The sequence below is a fragment of the Lepidochelys kempii genome, chromosome 12 (assembly GCF_965140265.1).
Source record: "Lepidochelys kempii isolate rLepKem1 chromosome 12, rLepKem1.hap2, whole genome shotgun sequence".
Lineage (NCBI taxonomy): Eukaryota > Metazoa > Chordata > Testudines > Cheloniidae > Lepidochelys > Lepidochelys kempii.
In genome coordinates, this window is record NC_133267.1 from 25,989,299 (window position 1) to 26,011,274 (window position 21,976).

Below are 21,976 nucleotides of genomic sequence, written 5' to 3' on the forward strand. Positions count from 1 at the left end.
TTGTGTGTGTTTTTTCTGGGTCAGTCATGCACCTGAATGAAACCAGCACATACTGCTGAGTTCAGGTCAGAATCTTATTTGCACACTTGGTGCAATAAAGCAGCAATAATGTGCATCTCCTGGGCTATACTATAGGAACATTTATATTTAATCAAATTCATATTTTTGGTTTTGACAAAGCAGACTTTTAATTATAAAGAGAATCCCACAGAAGATGAATGAATCACACTCCGAGATCAGTTTGCTGTGTTGAACACTAAGTTTTCATGCAGAGAGCAAGTGCAAGGACAAAAATATTGAGTTTCAGCTATCAAGGTTTGTTCATATTCAGACTAGCTTGTCTTGCTAATATCACAAAACAAGGAGCATCTGTATTTCAAAAGTGTCTTTACCTTGTGATTTACATACTGTATCTCCATGTTATTTTCCTTCAGTCATGCCAGAATGTGTTTTTTCTTAATATTTTGAAATGTGGGTCTTGACAGACTGTTGGAAACTCAGATACATTCACATTCGGATCACCATGATGGATGGAACTGTGAAGGGGTGACATTTGCTGTGACTATTTCTCCTTGTACTAATAATGGACATTCAGTGAGTAGCCCTTGCTGAAGACAGATAATTTTATTCCTGGATGATCTTATATTTTTCTTCTATCCAGGGACAACTTTGTGGTTAAGCCACACAACTAGTACAGATTATAGAATTGACAGGGATCTTCAACCACATTACCACCTTCTGCAACTAAGAATTTCCTTTAGATTGCTGTGTGCTCAATTGAAGCTGAAGAGTGGTAGTAATGTGGTGACTCAGATGGGTGCATTTTGAAATGGCTGTCCATTTTTTGGTAAGATAAAATTAATATTTTAACCATATCTCTAATTGACTAACACACCCCAGACATCTCTTAAACATTTTAAAAGTTAACATTTAAATAAATTGCATCACATCATACTGTTATGGAAAAGGGTGGTAATGAAATGTATGTTATTGACTTGTTGGGACATAGTATGGGCCTTAGCTAAAACACTTCACCATATCAAATGTGAGCATGGTTGTTTGGGAGGACGTGGGACTGACTTCTCTGGATGGAGAATCCCAGGCCTTGTCTAGAATATGACCATAGATTTAGCACCAGCGAATCTCCGGCAGAGATAGCAGATACAGGCACTTTGGCCATCGTGTCATCTACCCGTCTTTTAAGCCTAGTCTAAACTAGCATTCCTTTCCAAGCTAGCACAGGTGCACCTATGCTAGGTTAACAGTGGAAGAATGCTCCCATGTAGAGCAGCTCCAGACAATCTGGCTCCAGTAGGCATGGATTAAAGTTGTACCTGTCTGAGAACTTCCATTGTGTTTCAGAGCCTGACAAAGACAGGGTGGGGGACAGGATTAACACATGCCCACCTGGACTAAACTAACCCCTGCTCAGTACTGAGGAAAGGCACCTTGAAGTGAGAGAAGATGTGGCTTTGGACAAGGGTTCCCAAGTCAAGGTGCAGGGACCAGAAATACAGGACAACATATAGGTATAAAGAGACTGGTGTACACTGGGGGGGATTGATCTAAGTTATGCAACTTCAACTACGTGAATAATGTAGCTGAAGTCGACGTACTTAGACCTACTCGCCGTGGTGTCTTCACTACGGTGAGTCAACTTTTGCTGCTCCCCCGTCGACTCTGCCTGTGCCTCTCGTGGCGCTGGAGTACAGTAGTCCACGGGAGAGTGCTCGGGGGTCGATTTATCGCGTCTAGTCTAGATGCAATAAATAGACCCTCCGCCCCCCCCCCCCCCTCGCCTGGATCAATAACTGCTCGCTGATCCTGGTGGTGGGTAGTATAGACGTACCCTGAGATATTTTTGACTAAGAACTGTGTGTCTTAGGCCTTGTCTGCATTAAGGTTTCAGCAATGGGCTGTCTTGCAACTGTGGTTTAGCTGAACTGGTGTTGACTATGGTGTCACAGGGTTGCTGGTCCCTGTAGATCGGCTAAGCCCAGCTCCCCTGGACCAGGGGCAGGTGAGCCCTATCCAGCCAATTAAAGAGGGCTGGGCTGGGCTGTGACTAGGCAGTTGTAGGAGACTGACTGACTGACACACGCCCCAGGCTGTGCCCTAGGGAGGAAAGACCCATCCTAGAGCAGAGCCAGCTCCTGTGGTGGCTCTCTGGAGCATGGGGCCAGAGGCTCAGGGAAGCAGCCCTGTGGCTATTGCTCTAGGAAGGGAGCTGTGCTGACAGAAACTGGGAAGCTGCCAGGAGCAGGAGTGCCAGAGACCCTTGGAGGGAGTGGCCCTGATGCTGAGCAAGGAGTTTTTTCTGTTTGCTAACCTCTTAAAAAAATAAACTGGGTGTAGCATGCTTTGGAGCCAGGGGGAAATATAACCTGGAGACACAGTGAGATTCCAGCCCACTCCTAGAATAAGGGGGAAGATTGAGGGGGAGATCCGCCTATTAGTGACATAGCAGCAGCAGATCCAGGCCCTGCTAACACAATCAATGGTAATGCAGATCAACAACAGCAGGAGACCCAGTTTCTCATGCAACAGAGGTGGCAAGAAGTGCACTCCAAACAGAAGTGGATGAAGAAGCAGGCTGAACCACATCCGAACACAGTTGGTGATAGGACTGGGGGCCAGTTGGCTCTAGGCCTGGTGTAGCTCAGACAGGAGGATGACCCTTAAGCCTTCCGCCAAACATTTCAAGATGGCAAAGGCAGTGGACTTGGAGGAGTTGACTTGGATAGCCTGCATGGGCGAGTTGCTGGTAGCTAACTGAGTGGTAAGTGATGAGCAGGTGAACTCCTATCTGAAGGCAGCCATCTTGGATCGATTAGAGTTGACTCCTGAGGTCTGTAGACTCAAGTTTCGGGTAGAACCATTCCCACAAGGGACAGGACCATGGATAGTGGTCCAGAAATTGTGACTTTGTGATTCAAGCTGTGCTTGAAGACTAGCTCAGTGAATAAAGTCCTGTATCAGGTCATCTTGTAGTAGTTTCTGAAGGTTCTACCTCAGGGGATGCAGAGCTGGGTTAGGCCTCAGTGTGGGAAGGAGCAAAGCAAGCTGAAGCCTGCTTTGAGGCTGAAGGAGATGAGCAGCTGGGGCGGTATGGTAAATTGACGAGAGCTCACCAGGGGATGATCCCAGGAAGCTTTCCAGAGGGAAAGACCTTGAGTGGCCAAAGCACAGGGGGCGCACAGGACCTACAAGGGACCTGAGTAGCCCTACAGACTAGTGGAAGTACTCTTAGAAGGGGACCACATGGTTTGCTTCAGGTGTGGCCAGTCTGAGCATGTTAAAAGAAATTGCCCAGTTATTGATTACTTAAGCTGTTACTACAGTGGGACCAAGTGGTGGGAGCCCACTCTAAAAGTAATGGGGAGACTACAGTGTGTAGAAGCATTTAGGGTGGGGAAAATAGTAGCTAAGAGACTTGTAGACTTGGGTTGTGGGTGCACTCTGTTTCGGGAAGATGAGGCGAGAGTATGTAGCCTGGATTAACACCTCCCAGCACATGTCTTCTGTATCCATGATGAGACCTGCATCTACCCTACTGCAGAAGATGAGCTGGAGAGTTCAACTGTGTGTTGGGTGGTCAAGGGCCTGCCTTGGCCCAATAGCTCAAGGGAGAGATTATGTGGGTTTCTCAGCCCTTGTATAACCAGGGGCTAGGACGGCAGGGTAGGGGGATCCGGGGCTGACTAGGAAAGTAAGTAAGAGGGCTAGAGGCTGGAGTAAGGATAGGAAAGGGAGACAGAGAGGGAGATCGCAACCTTTCCAGAGGACTGAGGGATCAACTTAGAAAGTGCCAACAAGAGTTGGACAATACAAACATCTCACGGGGAGGAAACAGTCAACCAAGTGGTCAGATTAGAACAAGAGTTAGCCTAGGGTCATGTGGGGGCCTGAAGGGCAGAGGAAACAAAGCTTGGACCTGCAGGAATAATTTTCCTACGCCCAGATAAAGAAAACTGAACAGGGTACCATACTGACCCAGACTGAGTCCCAGGCCAGCAGAAGGAGTCCTGGGCTTGGTGGGACATCATGGGTACCCAAATGAAATCTTAAACCCTGCAGCATGCTGTGGGGACCCACACAGAATCCTGAATTCAACAGCGTACCATGGAAATATAGGCTGAACTATCCATTAAACAAGCTAGCTGGGGACTCAGATAGGACCTCTCCAACAAGTAGAGTCCCAAATAGGGGGACAGGATGGGAAACAGGACTTCAGTTCCAGGAAAGAGACAGGAGGGGAGTCATAAAACAAGTCCATGCTAAGAACCCACAAGCTTACAGAATGACTGGAGTCAACAGAAAGTGAATTACAGAGCCTCAAGTTTGAGAGAGAACAACTTGCAGAATCTTGCAGATTTCCTTTTCCATCCAAGAATATTAAAGGAACTGGCACATGTATGCAAAGTCTTGGAACAAATTTTGAAAGAGAAAGCAGTTGAGAACATAGAGGTGAACAGTAATTGGGATAAAATATTACATGGTTTTACACAAAGTAGATCGTACCACACCTCTTCTTTGAGGAGAAGATTGGTTTTCTGTTTGTTTGTTTCTTTAGACAAAGGGAATGCAGTAAATCTAATCTACCTGGATTTCAGTAAGGCATTTCATACACTTCCACATGGGGAAATTATTAGTTAAATTGGAGAAGATGGGGAATAATATGAAAATTGAAAGGTGAATAAGGCACTGGTTAAAGGAGAGACTATAATGGATCATACTGAAAGGTGAACTGTCAGGCTGGAGGGAGGTTACTAGTGGAGTTCCTCAGGATTGTTCTTGGGACCAATCTTACTTAACACTTTTATTACTTTTATTTTTTATTACTGACCTTAGCACAAAAAGTGGGAGTGCGCTAATAAAATTTGCGGAGGACACCAAGTTGGGAGGTATTGCCAATACAGAGGAGGACCGGAATATCATACAAGATGATCTGGATGACCCTGTAAACTCAAGTAATAGATATGAGATGAAATTTAAAAGTCCAAAGTGCAAGGTCAGGCACTTACGGACTAACAAGAAGAAATTCTGGTATAAATTCGAAGTGACAGGCAGAAAAAGACCTGGATGTATTGATTGATCACTGGATGACTATGAGTCGCCAATGTGATTCGGCTGTGAAAAAGGCTAATGCAATCCTAGTATGCATCAGGCGAGGTATTTCCAGTAGAGACAGGGAAGTGTTAGTAACTTTATACAAGGCTCTGGTGAGACCTAATCTGGAATACCATGTGCAAACTCTGGTCTCCCATGTTTAAGAAAGATGAATTCAAATTGGAACAGGTAAAGAGAAGGGCTACTAGATGATCCGAGGAATGAAAAACCTACCTTACGAGAGGAGATTCAAAGAGCTTGGCTTATTTAGCCTAACCGAAAGAAGGTTGAGGGAGATATGATTGCTCTCTATAAACACCTTAGAGGGAGGGAGGAGAAATATTTTAAATACCAGGGAGGACAAAGAGCTAAATGCCAATGTGGACAGAAGAACAAATGGATTACATTCTGGCCATTTTAGGCTTAAAATTAGACAAAGGTTTCTAACTATCAGAGGAGTGAAGTTCTGGAATAGCCTTCTAAGAGGAGTAGTGGAGGCAAAAATCTAACTGGCTTCAAGAGTGACATTGATAAACGTATAGAAGGGATGGGTATTATGAGACTGCCTACAATGGCATGTAGGCAATTTGCAACTGCTAGCAACAAATATGTCCAGTGGCCGGTGATGGAACACTAGATGAGGAGGACTCTGAGTTACCACAGAGAATTCTTTCCCACGGTCTGGCTGGTGGGTCTTGCCCACTTGCTCAGGGTCAAACTGATCACCATATTTGTGATCAGGAAGGAATTTTCTCCCAGGTCAGATTGGCAGAGACCCTGGGGTTTTTCGTCTTCCTCTGCAGCACGTTTAAACTAGTGCAAATGGTGGATTTTCTGTAACTTGAAGTCTTTAAATCATGATTTGAGGACTTCAGTAACTCAGCCAGAGGTTAGGGGTCTATTACAGGCATGGGTGGGTGAGGTTCTGTGGTCTGCAATTTGCAGGTCAGACTAAGATGATCATGATGGTTCCCTCTGACCTTGAGTCTCTAAGTCTATATTATTGCTGTTACTTTTCACACTTCACTTGTGTTCAGTGAGTCTCTGTTTCACTTTCTGGTTCATAAGTAACATACATTTGACTTGCAAATTTTACAGGAGGATAATTAAACCCCTAGTTCAGGTTTAAACTACCTAAGACTTTGATAGAAGATGGACTACCCCCTTCTCTTCTAAGTAAACATTTTTCACATGTAGCTTACCTTGTCTTCTGGTCTGTCTTGCATTGTTCGGTTATCTCATATTTTTCTTTCTCAGTGTCAAAGATCTTGCCTTCTTGATGTAGCTTACCTTGTTAGATATCAGTGTTATCACTATGGCAATATAGTGTCTGATTTGTCAATATTTGCTTGACAAACACTGGGGTCAGTTCTGCTCTCATTCGAGTCACTGGGATATTTGCTATCAACGTCAGTGGAAGCAGGAGCAGATTCTTGGTGATTTGAATTTCCACGTGTTGCAATGTGCGAATCAACTCCTGTTTGTCTTACTCATTGAGTAGTCCCATTGACTTCAGTGGGTCTGCTTGTGTGATCAGGATTTGTCTCATGAGAAGAATAGCATGTGTGTGAAGGATGTTGTATTCAATTGGAGCAGAGTCAGGCTGAGATTTTACCTGAATTTTCTAGCTTTTAGAAGTTCAGCCTAAGTTAGTAGCATGCTTGTGATATAATTTTCTGTGTTCGGGGGGAGGGGAAAGCATGTGGTGCTGTATTTCCTTTAGCTATGTCCTCCTTTTAATGTTTCCCTCCCGCCTCTTTTTTTCCATTTTTTTTTAATGAAGTCTTTTTTAAACAGATTCACTGTTCCAAGTTACTTCTATTTCCATTTTGAGATCCATTGTAAAATGGATCAGGATTTCCTAAAGAGTTGTGACAAAATTGTTAGTTTTTTAAATCGTACTGTTTATTTGGGGTTCTCTAGAACACATTTCCAAGAAATCCCAGGATGAAAATAGTCTTCAGTGATCAATACAATTTCAACTGTTATGCTGGCAATTTTCAAGCAATGGGTTTGAATGTAATTAAAGAGCCATAAATTCCCAGCATAAGGATCGACCAAGTTTGAATATATGCTGTAGAATTATTAAGAGAACTGCACCTGTTTTTCTTGAGTGGATAGAGTTTTAAAAACATGCTGTATAGATCAGTATATACAAACTTTCAACCAACGCTTGTAGAACATGTGAAATTAATATGCTTATAGATTTAAAAATTAATTGCTAGAGGTATTTTCCCAGATGATGTAGATCTTCTTCAGGCACAAGTTATCCAGAGAAGAAAAATATATTTTAAAAAAATTCATAATCTAAATAAATATACCAATAAAAAGATATTATTTTAAAATAATACTAGGGTCTAAAATCTGAGTAGTAACTGAAGTAACGAAACACATAATTAATACTGAAATTGTTCTTACATTAGTTCAGGAGACTGGATTATCAGAACAATCCTCTACAAGAATCTTAAACCATGCCAGAACCTCCAAAGTCTAATATGGTCTTCCCTCTCTTTTAAAAGCTTTTAAAAGCTGTCTTTTAAAAGAGCTAAATTCAGTTTGCTGCTCACTAACTTTATGCATACTTCTCAGAGGGACAGTCACATACACTGCAATCCTCTTTTTGTGCACATTTCCTCCTGAATACACTTGTTTGTAGTTTTGTCTCTCTTTCTTTTGGATTTCCTGGTGCCAGCCTGGCAGTAGGTCTATTAAAGGGAAAATTTTTATTTCAGTTTTATCATCTTTTCCTGTCATTCTTTGACTCCTCAATTAAATTTACAGTTAGTTATACATTTTATTTTGTGTTGACCTTTACAGGAGCTGTCTGGAAATAATGCAGATTCTCAGTCTCTTTTCATCACTCCTTATTATAAGTTAACCACAAGTTCTAGTGAAGCTCTGGTACATAGAAATGGGAGGTAGAAAATGGTCAGTAGATAAATAATAAATAGTATTTATCTAAAGCACACCTGTGAGGGATCTGCACTGTACAATACTGTATGTTGTGCACTGTGTTTAATGTAAGAAATCGTTGATGATCCGATGTATCTTTCATCCCTAAATACCCAAAGTATCTTACAGATGATGGGCCCAAAATTAAGATGCCCATTTTTAATAGGGCATCCAAATCCTGACCAGATTTCAGAATTGGTATCCTTAGGTACAGGGACCACTTCACCTACAAGAATTCATCCATCCCTAAAGGCAGAACACAACAGACGTTCTATATCGGAAACAACAGAACACAAGAGCTTCTAGGGGTAAAATGAAGGTAAAGGGGAAATCCAGTACTGGGAAATACTTGGATCTGAACTCCTTTTACAACTGTTCTTCACTGCAGCCTGTTGTGAAGATTCTGGGGTTTATGCTGCATTTCTGTGCAGGTGGATATTGAGGTAACATAGTTATCTATGACAAGCAATCTTTTAAAAGAGGCTTTTGTCATAGAGCTTTCAAGAAGAATGCCTGGCACACAGATTGTTTGTGTAGACTTATGAGTCTAGGGTGAGTTTAATAAAACTCCAAAGGAAATAAGTACAAATGAGAAAAAGCAATTACAGCAAGGCGAGAAACAGCAACTTGATCTAAAATTGCTATTATTCCTCCTACCAAAATTGTCATGTGTCTTAACAGCACCTTACTGAAAACCTATAGACCCCCAGTACGCATTAAGTCTCTCTGGGTTTTACCATGAATACAACAGCTATTTAACTGAAGTCATGCCTAGAGTTTTAGTAGAGTACCTCACAGGAAATTCAGAGCCAGTAAGGTGTTAAAGGAATCTTAGAATTTTTCATTGTAATATTTTGGAGCTATGTCTCCAAATGATCTGTCATATTACAGAGGATTGTCAGTATCAGACACTCATTCAAACTCTAGATCAACAGCAACTGTTGATCATCGGATGGAGGTGTTAGGATATAGATATTCAGGCCTGTCTGTAAAGGCCTATACTCTAAGAATTTAGGTGTATTCTTATCACTTGGCTAGTGATAGAGGTATAAAAGAGAGAATCAAAACCACTGTCTGCCAGTGTAAGGGCCTTCTCTTACTGTGACAGTTTGTGGCCCTGTGCTTAGGCTCAGGCCTTTGGCTAAGCAGCAGAGGCAGCCATAAGCTGGGAAGCGAACGGTCACATCCTCGCATTCCAAACTAGTCACATTGAAATAAGGTGCTATTGGGCTGTTAGGCACTATCAGGACAGGATTGTATTCCTATCACCTCCAGAGAAAGGGAAGTGCCTAGAAAATGTAAAAGGAAACTTAGTTTGATAGCATCCTGTCTGCCAAGAACTCACTTATCAATAGCTGGGATGTGAAATCCTCACTTCTGTATTGTTTTGTCATTATAGTTCCCACTTTGCTGTTGTTTGTCTGTATAATCTCTGTCTGGTTCTGTGATTGTTCCTGTCTGCTGTATAATTAATTTTGCTGGGTGTAAACTAATTGAGGTGGTGGGATATAATTGGTTACATAATCATGTTACAATATGTTAGGATTGGTTAGTTAAATTTCAGGAGAATGATTGGTTAAGGTATAGCTAAGCAGAACTCAAGTTTTACTATATAATCTGTAGTCAATGAGGAAGTGACTGGGTGGGGGTGTGGGTGGGGGATGGGCATGTGGGTGTGGGAGATGGGAACAGGGAATGGGGGTAAGAAAATTGGAATCATGTTTTGCTAAAGGGGGAAATGGGAACAGGGAATGGGGGTAAGGAAGTTGGAATCATGTTTGGCTAAGGGCAGGAATGGGAACAGGGACACAGGTGTAAGGCTTTGTGGTGTCAGAGCTGGGAAGGAGGATACTAAGGAAGGAAACTGGAATCATGCTTGCTGGAAGTTCACCCCAATAAACATCGAATTGTTTGCACCTTTGGACTTCGGGTATTGTTGCTCTCTGTTCATGCGAGAAGGACCAGGGAAGTAAGTGGGTGAAGGAATAAGCCCCCTAACAGGAGGATCTCCATATTTTGGCCTAATAGTATTAACTTTTTAACTTTCTCCATTTTCGAGAGTTCATGGTTACATACATGATGACATTTCTGGTTGCAGTGAACAAAATATTTTCAGAACAAAATACTGGAAAAAAACTTTCATATCCTTGTCAGCAGTTGTAGAGTAGGTCCTCTGCATTTCTAAACTGGACTCCAGAAAATCCTGTCCAAGTAACATTTGTCCTGTGTCAGGCAAGAAGTTTTAATTATTATTACATTGGTCTTTTCTGCCATGAAGCTTCCAACCCCATGCTGCACTCCATTCTCTTCTTGCAGACTGTCCTGAAAGGAGAATTATTTTAGAACCTTGTGGGCAGTGGTCCCGGAACAATTTGTATGGTGGCGGTGCAGAGAGCCATTGAACCAATCTGTAAACCCTGGATATCATGGAAACCAATTCAAGCCAGGGGGTGTGGCAGCATACCCAGCATCCCTAGTCCCAGCACCTATGGTCATGGGTGGGTAAGCAGAAAGTGTTTTGAGGCTGCAGCATTGTATTGTCATAACAAGCTGCATTTCCCTCCTTCCCCCGTTGAAACATCTTCATTGTCACAATGGTCAGAGCAGGGTAGCTATTCCTCCTCCTTTCAGCCTGTACAAATGCAACATCCTCCAGCAAAGGACCGAACGAATGCACGTGCACAGCACAAAGCACTCCTTTCTCACTGGAGCTTAGCACGTCATCCCCACAACACTCTTCTGGTCTGGGGAGACAGAGATTGAGATTCAAACCGTTGGATGCCATATTCTGCTGTCAGCCAAATTCATACAAGCCTTCTATGTCTGTGGGATTGCAGAGGCATAAATGAGGACAGAACTAGGTCTTGTCAGCTCTATGCCCCAGTTTAGAGGAGGAATTGCTGAAAGGAGTAAAAGATACTGACTGGAAAGAGTGTAAAGATTCTGAGGTTGGGTGGTTCAAAGTTAGTCAGTGTGTCGCTTCAAACTGCAATCCCTGAAAAATCTGACCATTAATCTCCATCAGCATTCCTCTGTATCCTGCTAGATTGACATTGTTAATGTGGAACCTGGTGTGGGTTTTAAAAAACATTGGATGCTTGAAGTGTCAGGTGAGTCCTTATGAGAATGTAATGTACTTTCCTGTACTTAAGTACATTTTAAATAACACTGACCTCTAAAAAGGAACATGCGGTCAGATGATAAACCCAGCAGTTAATGTAAAATCTCAGGAGAGGAGAGAGGGTCACTGATACAAAAGAGAAGCACAGCAATAAATGACTACGGAGAGATTGGGAACCAGGGCAGCCAAGTGGTTTATACAATTCATTTGTAGAGAAATGTGAGGTAGGCTTTAGGGCACAAGGGGAAGAAGTAAAAAAAAAAAAAAAGAGAGAGAAGGAGAAACAAATACATCCTCAGGGTTATACAGTACAATATACTGTTAGAAGAAAGAGCTGGGGTTTAGAGGCAGATAAAACATTGTCTCTGGCAACTTTGGCATGGTATTTAATGCAGTAGAGAGCAAACAACAACATGGCATGAACAAACAGAAGTCAGCTGAAATGCAATTCAAGGACTGGTAAGCAAGGACACATTTAAGAGCGCAGGTGCATGGATTTTAATTAATCCCTGTTCTTGCTTTTTAACAAAGCCAGATATATCCCTCAAAATAGAGGATGAAACCATAGAGAAGCAACCAAAATAATAGATAAAAGATCTTAGTCATGGAAATATGTGAGTGAAAGGAGGTCTGAATTCTGTGGAAAAGGGGAAATTGAGACCTCAAAAGGGTGAACAAAACTACAAAAAGAAGCTGAGGAGATGGCTGCTGAAAGGCCGTGTGAGCTAGTGACAAATAATCTGAAATGAGGAAGGAACAGTGTAGGCTCCTTAGCACTTAAAAGAAAAACAACCCTTAATCAGAAGCCCAAAGAATAGATAAAATGCTGGGAGCACTTTGTGCTGATCCATATCTCTGCAGCCGTAGCTCTTTTAAAGTGAATGAGAGTTTTTTCCACTGACTTCATTTGGACCCAGCCCTGAAGCTGTAGAGTTGGTTGGTAAACCAAAACTTGCCCTGGTCAGCCAAGCGGTCCACCAAGACTCACAAACATAGGCCAAAGAAAGTAAAGAGCAAGTTGATTTATTTGATACAACTGGGTTGTCTTCTGAAAAGTAACTTTTCTGTTCTAGCTCATGCTTTGTCTTGTGTAATTCCTCAGATGGGAAGGTAGAGACTGCTCTGCTTTGGTTGTTCCAAAGTGCCGATCAGCAACTACATGTTATTAAAGAAACAGTTCTTTAAAAAAATAGTACAGATTAAAGTGCACATCCTGATGACTCCTGCCAAATGTATCTCGTTTATGAGGGTGACCTCTCTAGTACATCACTTCTGAGGCCAATTTGATTATTCTGTTTTAAGCAATAAAAGACATAACCATGAGACAACTGTGCATCATCTAATCTGTGCTTAATGGTACTTTCAAATGAATTAAGAGATGCAGTATGGAAAGCTGAATTTGCAATATTTACTTTGGTAAAAAGTGCATCCAATTGATATGAAATCTTATACATTTTACTGATGACTGGTATACCTCAAAAGGGTTGTATCTGCAGTTCAATTTGGCTATGCATCTGAAGAAAAACTGAAGTCCTAATCATTTGTGCTTAGTTAAAGATGCAATGGTTTTAACAAATGGAGCTTTGATAGTATCCTGGCCAAATTCCAACTCAGGAAATTGCATTCTACCTAACTAAATTCCTGATGCAGCTTCCTCTCCTTTTAAAAATCACTATTACATGTTGATGCCGGAAATAATTGGCCAGATCTTCAGCTGCTGTAATATCCACTGACTTCACTGTAACTTAAGGTAGACCTGGCCCAGCATTACTGATGCCATTTCTGTAGCCCATTGGATTTTCCCTGGAGATCTCCCATCCAGATACCCACCAGACCTGATCCTATTTTATTGTGGTGATCTGACAAAAATCAGAGCCTGAGGTGGTGTGCTGTGTTCTGCAGACATAAGATGATTAGACTCTTGTATCTTGTATATGAAATAGTTTAGTCTAATTGGCTTCAGAAGGCTTTTCAAACTTTCAGCATCAATGTGGTGATGCTTTTATTTTTTTAAAAATACTTCTCTCTGGGATTTCTAGCATTTGTGAAAGCTACAAGCACCCATCAAGTCAACTGAATCCACCTGTCCTTTTGTCTGATGTGGAAACCATCAGGGAACTCTCCAAATCTGCCACACAGCAGTGACCACAGGTAAAGTAAAAAAACCTGCCATTTTAGATGTCCATATTTTCGCCTCCTGACTGGAAAGCTGTCGCCCAATACCAGCAACATTGTGATCTTTTGCTGATCAAGCCAGGGTTACTGAGACCTCTGGTCAGCATAAAGGGACCTTTGAGATTCTAGCTTTTCATGTGTTTCTGTTCAGGGATATATCTGATCCCAGTATCTAACATTGGTCTCTTCCCAACAAACCCAGCTCTGCAGAGATGCTCAAAGAAAGCTGGCAGAGACTTGGAAAAAGTCCATGGAAAGTTACATGTTCTCTGAAATCTCTCTGAGGCACCCAGAAAAATGTAACAATACGTTAAGCGTTTACCCCTTTTTTAGCTGGAGTGGTGATTCTATATTCAGTCTTGCAGGTTGTTTCCATTGGGGGGGAGGGGAAATTTGATGGTAGACAGTATTGCATCAAAGAAATGCCTGAGTCTATTTACAAAGAATCTACAAAGTTCTGTTTCCATGGAGACAGTTGGAATCAAATGGGAGGCAGTTTCTTTGCTCGCAACTCCTAGCCTCCTTCCAGACAGAAATCTGCCCCCAAAAGCTCTCTCTCGACTCTCTCTCAGGGACATACTATATATGCTTCTCTTGCTGTCTGGTGCTTCTGCTGCCTTTTTTGCATGGTTTCTGGCTGCTTCTTACTCAGACATACACAGCCCCATTAAACAATACCCAGCCCCTACATCCGCATTCAGACTCCTGGGAAAATCCTTCAGACTACATGGCTCAGCTTCTACTCCAGCCTTACCATGCCATGCCAGTCTTTGACTTGGGCAGTGGCTTCTATTGCTTCAGTTGTCTGAAATGCAAACAGAGGCATTTAACTGCCTACCAGCTTCGGTGAGGTTTTGTGAGTGCCCACAGATCACACACACAGTGCCTGGGAGACGCCCAACCTCTAGCATAATGCTATTTTATACAGCTGGAGCCTCTTGCCTTTGGAGAGTTATTTGGCCATTATCCTTTTGGGGGCAGAAAAAGGGCAAGACCCAACAAAGAGGGTGGTAGGAATTCTAGCCCTTTCTGTTTCCTCTTTTCTCTCTCCTCCTCTTTTTGTTGTTTCCTATAGCATTGTTCTGTTCTGTGTGGGCTAGTGGCTGCTGCAGGAAGCATAAATTAGGTCCTACATTTGTGGGTGGTCCATTCACCAAATCCTGTTAACTGACTGGATGTAGAATCTGCTTGTCTTTGATGTTCCTCAGCAGTGCCACCCTGCCTTGGTTGCTGCATGCAGGACTGTTCATTTGCTTAAAACTCTCTAGTTGATTCTGTCCTCTATTTGCCATTACTGATTACAGACATGTGGGGGAAAGTGGTGTGTGTGGAGGGAGCAAAACCAAAGCAAATGTTAGTGTAAGCTGCTGATTTCAATGCCTGCTTGGCACTTCCCCCCCCTCACAATCTTCTCTGCAGCCAAAGTCCCACTCAAAAGGCCATTGCTTTATATAGGAGACCACTGCACAAGTCACTTTCCCCCAACTCTTAAAGATGATCTGCAGAGGAAAATCACTGAATGTGATTTTTTTATTTTATGTTTTGTTTTTATTTTATTTTTTTTTAAGCTCCAACAAGCAGCTCAGTCGAGTTAGACCTGCAAAGAACAGGTACGCTTCTGCAAGAAACCTGAGGTTAGGGCTGGGCTTATACCTTACGCGCCCCTAGGTACAGCATCTTCAGTGTCTCCTCCTCCCCCCCCCCCCCACGGCATGCAGCTTCATGTTTTCCATATAAAATGAAACTTTTAACCTAACCCACTTTTAACTTTTAGGCACCCCTAGAACTCCAGTGCCCCTAAGCACGTGCCTACTGTGCCTAATTGGAAATCCGGCCCTGGAGGTTAGGGGAAAGAACCTGGGTTATGTATTTGTTTTGTTTTGGTTTGGTGAAATAAAACTTAACCCTAAGGAGAAAGGACTGATAGGGTGCTGCTAACCATCGTCCTCCACCACTTCCGCTGCAACTCTGCTCTCCTGAAGATGCCATACCACGGCAAGCATTGATCCCACTCAGCTCACCGTCACCACTGCTGTTGTGAGCATTGTAAACACCTCGCACATTATCCTGGAGTATATGCAGAACCGGGCTAAGAGATGCCAGCATGAGGAGGATTTTGATGAGGATATGGACACAGACATTCCTGAAAGCACGGGCTGTGGCAATTGGGACATCGTGGCGGCAGTGGGGCTGGTTGATACAGTGGAACACCAATTCTGGGCCAAGCAAACAAGCACAGACTGGTGGGACCGCATAGTGTTGCAGGTATGGGATGATTCACAGTGGCTGCGAAACTTTCACATGTGCAAGGCCACTTTCCTGGAACTCTGAGTTGCTTTCCCTCACCCTGAAGTGCAGGAATACCAAGATGAGAGCTGCCCTGGTAGTTGAGAAGCGAGTGGTGATAGCCGTGTGGAAGCTTGCAACACCTGACTGCTACCGGTCAGTCGGGAATCAATTTGGAGTGGGCAAGTCTACTGTGGGGGCTGCTGTGATCCAAGTAGCCAATGCAATCATTGACGTTCTGTTATCAAGGGTAGTGACTCTGGGAAATGTGCAGGCATAGTGGATGTCTTTGCTGCAATGGGGTTCCCTAACTGTGGTGGGGCAATAGATGGAATGCATATCCCTATCTTGGCATAGGTGGTAACCAGTACATAAACTGCAAGGGGTACTTCTCAATGGTGCTGCAAGCACTGGTGGATGACAAGGGATGTTTCACCGACATCAACGTGGGATGGCCGGAAAAGGTGCATGACGCTCGCATCTTTAGGAACTCTGGGCTGTTCGAGCAGCTGCAAGATGTGACTTACTTCCCAGACCACAAAATTGCCTTTGGGGATGTTGAAATGCCAGTAGTTATCCTTGGGGACCCAGCCTACCCCTTTCTCCCATGGCTCATGAAACCGTACGCAGGCAGCCTGGACAGTAGTAAGGAGCGTTTCAACTATAGGCTGAGCAAGTGCAGAATGGTGGTAGAATGTGCCTTTGGACTTTTAAAAGCTCGCTGGTGCTGTTTGCTGACTAGTCAGACCTCCGTGCAACCAACATTCCCATTGTTATTGCTGCTTGCTGTGTGCTCCATAATATCTGTGAGAGTAAGGGGGAGACGTTTTTGGCAGGGTGGGAGGTTGAGGCAAATCGTCTGGCGTCCGATTTTGAGCAGCCAGACACCAGGGCAATTACAAGAGCACAGCTAGGCGCACTGCGCATCAGAGAGACTTTGAAAATCAGTTTCATGACTGGCCAGGCTACAGTGTGACCGTTGTGTGTTTCTCCTTGATTCAAACTCGCCCCCCCTTGGTTGATTTTAATTCCCTGTAACCAAACCACCCTCCCTCCCTCCTTTGAAATAAAGTAACTATTGTTTTGAAACCATGCATTCTTTCTTTATTAATGGGGGAAAAAAAGTGAGATAACTAACAAGGTAGCCCGGGTAGGGTGGGGTGGTGTGGGGTAGGGGAGGAGGGAAGGACAAGGCCACATGCCTTTTTGTAGCCACACTACAAATCAAAACTGTTTGAATGACAGCCTTCTGTTGCTTGGGCCATCCTCTGAAGTGCAGTGGCTGGGTGCCCAGAGCCTCCCTGCCCGCATTCTTGGGCGTCTGGGTGAGGAGGATATGGAACTTGGGGAAGATGTCAGGCGGTTATACAATGGATGCAGCAGGGGTCTGTGCTTCTGTTGGCTTTCCTGCAGCTCCACCAGATGCTTCATTATGTCAGTTTGCTCCCGCATTAGCCTCCGCTCTTCGCGCTCCTGCCTCTGCTCTTCACGCTCACTTAATGCTTTCCTGGCCTCTAACACTGAATGCCTCCATGCATTAAGCTGTGCCCCATCAGTGTGGGAGGGCTGCATGAGCTCGGAGAACATGTCATCGCGAGTGCATTTTTTTTCCACCTTCTAATCTGCGATAACCTCAGGGATGGAGATGATAGGGGGAGCATAGAAACATTTGCACCTGGGGGGGGGAGATAAAAAGGGAGAGTAAAATTTAAGACGATACATTTCTGAGAACAAAAGGGAGACTCTCTTTCACGGTGAATCAAGCAATTCACAGCAGACAGCACATGCTGTAGGTACAAGGTCACATTTTGCCTTTTGTATTGAGCGCCTGCTGGTATGGTCACACATGGCAAAGCAACAGAATTCAATTTCTAGGCAGCCATGGTAAGGCACAGGGTATGTGGGGTTGGCTTCTTACGCATAACATGTGGGAATGGTTTCAAACTGCAGCACTATCCTTTCCCATAGCAAGCAATGGATTGGGTTTCACATTTAAAAGGAGGGGCTGCGGTTTTCGGGTGGATGTGCAGCACACACCTCCCTCCACCGCACCTTGTGGTTATTCTCTGGGATGATCCCCTCCTCCCACCGCATGGCTATGCTCCGGGATGATCCCTTTTAGCCAAGCGCAAACAGCCCAGCATGAATGGGGTCCTTTTACTGTTCCCTTACAAAAATTCCCCTATTTCAAACAGGTGACCATGAATGATATCACTCTCCTGAGGCTAACACAGAAAGATAAGACTGAATGTTGCTTGAATGCAACCAAAACCCAGGACCGTTCGCTGCCATGCTTTGTGCTGCAGTGATTCCCGACTATTTGCTACTGGCTTGGCATGGTAAAGTGTCCTATCGTGGAGGACGAAATAAGGCATCCCTCCACAGAAACCTTCTGCAAAGGCTTTCAGAGGACTTCCAGAAGAACTTCATGGAGATGTCCCTGGAGGATTTCCGCTCCATCCCCAGACATGTGAACAGACTTTTCCAGTAGCTGTACTGGCCGCAAATGCATCCCAATTCTTCAGGGCAAATCAAACATTAAACACTATTGCTTTTAAACCCTGTACTGTAGTTACAAATGTGCACTCACCAGAGCTGCCTTCTCCGGCTTCGGGGTCGGGGATCCCGCCTTCAGAGGGTATTGGGTCCAGGGTGATGAAAAGGTCCTGGCTGCCGGGCAGAACAGATTCACTGCTTACCTGCTATGCATTCTCCTCCTCTTCCTCATTCACAAAATCCTCCTCCCTGTTGCGTGAGACTCCCCCCTTGCAAGTGTCCATGGACAGTGGTGGGGTAGTGGTAGGGTCCCCCCCTAGAATGGCATGCAGCTGATCATAGAAGCAGCATGTATGGGGGTCTGACCCAGAGTGCCTGTTTGCCTCCTTTTGTCTTTTGGTAGGCTTGCCTGAGCTCCTTAACTTTCACATGGCACTGCTGTGTGTCCCTGGTGTAGCCTCTGTCCACCATGCCCAGTGAGATTTTGGCACATATATTAGCATTTCTTCTTTTTGGTTGGAGTTCTGCCTGCACAGATTCTTCTCCCCGTACAGCAATCAGATCCAGTGTCTACCTTTTGGTCCATGCTGGAGCTCATTTGCGATTCTGGGGGGACTGCATGGTCACCTGTGCTGCTGAGCTTGCCACGCTGACCAAACAGGAAATGAAATTCAAAATTTCCTGGGGCTTTTCCTGTGTACCTGGCTCGTGCATTAGAGTTCAAAGTGCAGTCCAGAGCAGTCACATTGGAGCACTCTGGGATAGCTCCCGGAGGCCAGTACCGTCGATTTGCATCCGCACTACCCCAAATTTGACCAAGCAATGTCGATTTTAGTGCTACTGCCATCGCCAGGGAGGAGTACAGAAGTCAATTTTAAGAGCCCTTTGAGTCGACAGAATGGGGTTGGTTCTGTGGATGCATCCATTTTAAAATTGACCTTATGCAGCTGAATTTGACCTAACCCCATAGTGTAGACCAGGACTAACTGTCTCAAGTTGGATGCCTAAACACTGATGCACCCAAAACTATGAATCCTTTTTTATTATTTTAAATTAGGTTCCAGAATTTGTGTCCACAAATCAGGTATTTGGATGTCTACATTGTCATTCCTGCCCAAGTTGTCTGTGTGTAAAGTGAAAGTCTGGGTTATGCCCCGATTCACATTTGGCTTGTAGTGTGTTGTGTTTTTATTAAGAACAAATATTTCTAGAACTCTCTGCCACTATTTGCAATGTAATCTGTCACTTAATGGGCAAGGTTCCTTCCAGTCACTGGATGGGGGGGCGCACAGGTTTGTATTGTAATTCTGTTGCCACTGCCATCCGCTGTATTCCAGTTGTAACTTCTGCAACACAATTTTAAGGATCACATTAAGCCCTGGCTTAAATGAATAACTTCTGTTAAAGTCTGTAGCGTTGTAGTCACTTATGCCAGGGCTGAATTTGGCCCCAAATAAGTCGGAGAAAGGTCTAGAATGGCATTTCCTTATGCAATATATTGTTGCCTTTGGGTCTTTTACAATTGTCTGACTAGCAAAAGCCAAGATTTTTATTAATTTTAGTAAAAGGGAAGGTCCATATTGAGACCCAGATAACCTTGAAGTTTGTTGTTGGATCCAAAATTAAGCTTCTTAGGTTGGGCATTGCAGAGCCCCTACAGCCATGGGAAAATGAGGGAGATGCCATTCAGCCTTGTGTACTATCAACACTGACAGAGATGTTCTACATGTAGACGGTGAGATTTTATTCATATTGCCAGTTGGGTACAGCAGAATAGCATAAGGCAGATATACTGACCGCTGGATTAACAGTTTTCTGTCCCCTGACTGACCAGAGCAGGGGCTGCTCCAGGCTAATGAGAACACCTGACTCCAATTAACCTGCAAAGAGTCAGGTGAGGTCATTAAGCTAAAGTAACCACCTGACTCTAAGGCCCCCTCTGATAATATAAAAGGGCTCACTCCAGTCTGGCAGAGAGGAGCCAGAGGAGAGAAGGTGTGGTTGAAGGGCTGGTTAATGAAGACACCTTAAAGTCATTTGTAAGGGAGCCCTAAGGTAAGGGTGAAGAAGGGAGAAGCAGGAGAGCTGTGGGGAAGTGGCCTAGGGAAATGTAGCAACTCTGACAGTAAAAGGTTGGCTGCCAACAGCTGCTACCATTGGGGTCCCTGGGCCGGAATCTGGAGAAGAGGGCAGGCCTGGGTTCCTCCCAACCCACCACTACAGAAACACCTCCTGGGAGGGGAAAACAGGCCCCTGTCAGGACAGGAGGCTAAAATGCTTTGTCATGAGGCCGTAGGAGCAACAGAGACTCTGGGAATTCTCTCCCCAACCTCCCTTGCTGGCTTATGATGAAAAGGGCTCAGTAGGCTGTATCTCTGGCCTGAGAGAGAAGGGCTATGTGGAGGGTTACAGTGAGCCTCTGAAGCTAGCATAAACTGCCTGGAAGCGTGGGACCCGCTGGGACAAGGTGGGAGCTCTGCCACGATATCTATTTCCTCTCAGTTGTATACAGTGAGAGAGTGAATACTGGTGGGCCAGTTCACTGGCCAGGGCATCAAATCACACTGCCACAAGCAGCAGGATTTCAGTCCCTTCACCTCAGGGTTGAGTTTTATTTCTCTAAATCAAAACAATGCAGTGTAAGCCAAATGGATAAACCAGATCCCTTCCCCCAGCTTGGGGTTTTCTGAAGCTCTTATTCCGAACTGGCTCCTGGTTGGCCTTTTATCTAACAAGTTGGCCTGCATGCTATCACCTGATTTGTGGTTTCACTCCTCTCCTGGGAGGCAGCTAATTTAGTCACAGGTGCAGCTAAGTCCAACTCCCTTAAAGTTTCAGCCCACCCTGGGATGGGCACCTATCTTGTGCTCTAGCCACTGCTTTTAGTTTTGGATGATTCTGTTTTCAATGAGTGGATCCCACAACAATCTCTTGAAGAGCAACAGCCCCCCCTTCCCCCCCCCCCCCCGTGACCCTATATCCCATATTCTTCACCGAGATATTACGATATGATTATGGCATAACTCTGATGTATTTCATGCAACATGGGTCATGTGAAAAATTATTGAAAAGGTTATGATTGATTATCCTACCTGCATGCATGTATCATTTTGGTATCTGAAGTTAGGAATGTTGTCTATGCAGCTATTACAAATGTGTTTATACGTGGGGCACACCCACTAGGCAGAAGGCAATCAGTGTAGATGGCTGGCATTAGGGAGAACAATAGGTCTTAGAAGAAGCTAATTGCCCACCGGGGAGTTTTCGACAAACAGCCTCAGAGTCATGACTGCTGTGACCCTACAGGGACATGTGACCAAGTCACCTGCTACTGGACTCCATCTTGGAATACCAGTGTTTTTCCACTGACTGGGCATGGGAACCAAACTAGGAGACAAAGTGTTCCTCCCATATGAAAAAAGCTATTTAAGGCAGGGGAGTGACATCATCATGATTCTTCACTGACTCCCCACCCAAAGGAGACTTTTGGAAACACCTGAGGAAGGACTGGACTGGAGGAGAAGGGTTGGACCCAGGGACCCTAGAGGGATTTCTAGCCTGTGAAAGGAATACCTGGGGCCTTTAAGCTGCAAGCAAGGGCAGCTGGTCCCTTAAGCGGGTTGCAGGGATTCTTAAATCATCATTTAGAATGAGAATTTGCTACTCATGTCCAATCTCTTTAGTATATTAAGCTTAGATTGTGTTTTTGTTTATTTGCTAGGTAACCTGCTTTGATTTGTTTGCTATCCCTTATAATCACTTAATCTATCATTGGTAGTTAATTTTGTTTTTGCTTTATCACAAACCAATGTGTGGAAGTCATAACTGGGGGCAGAA

General features: G+C 44.1%; 1 long non-coding RNA gene across 2 annotated transcripts in view; it reads left to right on the plus strand.

The window, feature by feature from the left end:
* LOC140896331 (uncharacterized) overlaps window positions 1-21,976 on the plus strand; it is a 497,972-nt gene that overhangs the window by 2,637 nt on the left and 473,359 nt on the right. The window contains exon 1 of one of the 2 annotated variants that reach the window (XR_012154521.1): window positions 20,124-20,194. The exons of the other annotated variant lie outside the window; for it this stretch is intronic. This is a non-coding gene — a long non-coding RNA (uncharacterized lncRNA). Of the gene's footprint in view, window positions 1-20,123; window positions 20,195-21,976 lie in introns of those variants that run through there. 2 annotated transcript variants of the gene reach the window in all.